Raw genomic sequence first — 3729 nt, 5'->3', positions numbered from 1 at the left:
CAACATCTGTGCAGTTCTGCATAGTACTCCCATGTGGTGCTGGGGCTTGAATCTGGGATCTTGCATCTACTAAAGTAGCTCCTCCACCGTGTGAACTCTCTGCTTGCCACACTCCACAAATTTTAAGGAAGAAATCTTGACTTGATTTTTTTTTTAATTATGAGAGAGACAGGCACAGAGAGCAAGACAGACATGCAGAGGGCAGGCTATCATGTTTCATTTGGTTTTGTCATTTTTTTTTTAATGTGGTGCCAGGAATCAAAACCAGGACCTCATGCATGCAAAGCTTGCAGAGCCACTTCCACAGTTTTCAGTTTTCCTTTGGCTCATACCTTTCTTTTTTTTTTTTTTAATGCAAAGCTATATGTGGTTATGACAATAAAATATAATTTGGCTTCAACATCTGGACAATGTAAGATAACACTCTAATTCCAAGTCAGCCATCTCAAGAAGTCTTACAGGAAATGAGACTGAATGAGCAGAGAGAGATGGCCCCCCAATGTGCTCTCCAGGTGGGCTATAAAATGAGGAGTTCACTATGCTTTCCAGGGTGGGAAATACTGAGGTTGTATTTGTCTCTGCCTGAAGAAGCATAGTGTTTCTGTAAAACTTTTAGGATGTGAGGACAATGCCTTCATCTCTTAACTCCTTGAAGATTTATATAATTTAACTAAAATTTAAAATTTATCTCCACCGTGTCATTAGCCCCATGTCAAGCATGCCTTATCCATACGTGGTCAGCAGCTACCAGTTTATTGAACAGTGCAGATCAGGGATATTTTCTTCACCACCTAGACCATGTTGAACTCTAGATATAACTCCTGAATCACATTTGGAGAAAGAATCTCAGGCTTTCTAATTAATTCTAGGGCCACAGAGAGACTGGTGCTCCTGAAGTTTTATTAAGAAAATTCACTTCCTGGCTTTGTTTTACAGAGCTCTCAGGCATGTCATGGGAAACAGAAAATCCAGCTGCAGTTAAAGCATGTATCACTATGTGTCATTACTTACTCAATTATAAGCAGTGTGAAAATAGTTTAAGCTCATAATTCTTGTGAAACCTAATTGGTACTCTAGTCATTCATGATGATTTAGTTGAATCAATGACCACTCAGTGATTATCTAAAATCCCTTGATAGAGCTTCTAGAAATATTCGAAGGTCATTCATTTATACTCAGAAAAATTACATTTTAGCTGTGTTTTGGAGATGATGAACAGGTAGACCCATTATTTATTTGCTATAGCTAATAGTCTGTCATAATTTCCTCTATTCAAGAGAGCTACCTATAAAGTGGGAGAAATTATTATCATTAATTTTTTTGCCTCCAGGGTTATTGCTGGGGCTTGGTGCTCGCACTGCAAATTCACTGCTCCTTGTGGCTATTTTTTTTTCCCCATTTTATTTGAGAGGAAAGAGAGAAGAAATTGAGAGGGAAAGGGAAGACAGAGAGGGAGAGAGAAAGTGAGAAGCTGTAGACTTGCTTCACCACTTGTGAAGCATCTCCCCTCAGGTAGGGAGCGGAGGTTCAAACTGGGATCCTTGAACAGGTCTTTGAGCCAGGTCCTTGAGCTTTGTACTATGTGTGCTTAACCAGGTGCACCACTGTCCGGTCCCTGGGAGAAATTAGCTTTAAAAAAAAACAAAAAAAAAAACCATATTCTCCGTAAAGTAGCAACAAAGTCTTAATTGTTGCAATTTTCTACTTCAGATTTTTTTCATAAGGCCTTCCATGGGAGAGGAGGAACATTTTTAATTGTGCAAACTGCTCTGACTCTGGGAAAGTCAAAGTGAAATGGCAGAGATGGTCAAAGGTTGTGATGGGGAACGAGGGATTAGAACCTGGTCAAAGCAGCAAATAAAAAAAAAAAATTTTAAAAGCTCTTAAAAGAACCTGACAAGGGAAACTTAAATCTTATTTAAAGGGTTGAGTTGTACTAAGCCTTGAAAAATTTAATGCTCTGGAGAACTATATCTCACTAAGAAAGCTCCATGTGAGTTTATCATGTATCCAACACCTAGACATTGGGCCTTAGAGACCACTGGGATAATATTTCCTCTGGATTAGCAGTGAAGCTTGCAAGTGACATTTGTATAAGGCAAACAAACGCAAAACTCTGGGACTTTTCTGATTATAAAATGATAATCAGAGGGGGAAGTGCTCATTGCAGAAAGAAGTGACCATGATTTATATGCCTCGGACAATCTTCCTTTCTCACACAGAATAGTTTATTAGGAAAAAAATTGTTGTTGTTTTGCTGTGCTTTTTGTGCTTCCCTGAAGTTGTCTTTTGAAGTATATTTGTTCTAGTATGTTTTTGTTTTTCCAGTTTTACTAGGTCCAAAATCATGATTGTATATGTTTTAAGTACAAGTAACACTAGCAACTACACTGGACATACAGCACAGAAAAATGATAGATTAGCACTAGGCCGAAGCAAACTCTGATGCTTTATAGACTGGTCCTTCTCTTGTTCAGGAACTACTCTGCAACAGCTCTGGTTCTCTGATGGAAAAAAAAAATAATGAAATGAAACTTCAAAGTTGACCTTCCTCTGATCCTGGTGTCTATCAGCATCTCCAGGGTCATGCTGAAATAGCTTGTTGTTCCAGTTACAAACAGTACTTGGTGCACTCTGCTGAATATACACATTACCATGCACATAGACCCAGGTTTAAGCCTCCAGTCTCCACCTGCAGAAAGGAAGCTTCACAATTGGTGAAGCAGGTCTGCAGATGTCTCTTTCTCTCTCCCTCTCTATCCTCCTTTCACTCTCAATTTCTATCTGTCTTATCAGTAAATACATAAGAAATATATATACTCTAGGGTCATTGCTGGGACTCGGTCCCAGTACTATGAAGCCACAGCTCCTGGCTGGCCATTTTTTCCTTTTATTTTTATTTTTTCCATTTAAATTTTTTTTTAATATTTATTTTATTTATTTCCTTTTTTGCCCTTGTTTTATTGTTGTAGTCGTCATTGTTGAATAGGACAGAGAGAAATGGAGAGAGGAGGGGGAAGACAGAGAGGGGGAGAGAAAGGTAGACACCTGCAGACCTGCTTCACCGCTTGTGAAGCAACTCCCCTGAAGGTGGGGAGCCGGGGATTCGAACCAGGATCCTTCCTCCAGTCCTTGCACTTTGCGTCACCTGCACTTAACCCGCTGCACTACAGCCCGACTCCCTATTTTTCCCATTTTATTGGGTAGGACAAGGAGACAGATAAAGAAAAAGAGATACCTACAGACCTACTCTTAACACTTGTGAAGCATTCCCACTGCAGATAGGGAGCAGGTGCTCGAACCCAGTTCTTTGTGCATAGCACCATGTATGCTTAACTGGGTGCCTCACCACCTGGCCTCTATAAATAAAATTTTTAAAAAGAGTACTTGTGACAAATTAAATGTCCATGACAGCCTAAGTTATAAATTACTTGACTCCTTGTGGTAATAATTCCATGTTGACCTTGATACTGTTCTAGCCAAAATGTGCATTTATGCAGTTATCAACAATAACAGATATGGGAAAATAGCTTTAAATAGTGCATACTTAACATCTGTGTGCATATACCCAGGATATCTAGAGAGGTTTGCATGAGAAGCAAATGAAGCCTCTTCAGCTTCTGTGCTAAGTCATAATTGAATTAGCGTTTGATTCTTCTTTGCAAATCTATGAATCTGCCATTAGTTTCCTAGGAACTGATGAATTCTGACTGGATCACGGAAAACCCT

The sequence above is a fragment of the Erinaceus europaeus genome, chromosome 9, assembly GCF_950295315.1.
Source record: "Erinaceus europaeus chromosome 9, mEriEur2.1, whole genome shotgun sequence".
Lineage (NCBI taxonomy): Eukaryota > Metazoa > Chordata > Mammalia > Eulipotyphla > Erinaceidae > Erinaceus > Erinaceus europaeus.
This window is presented reverse-complemented; position numbering follows the sequence as displayed.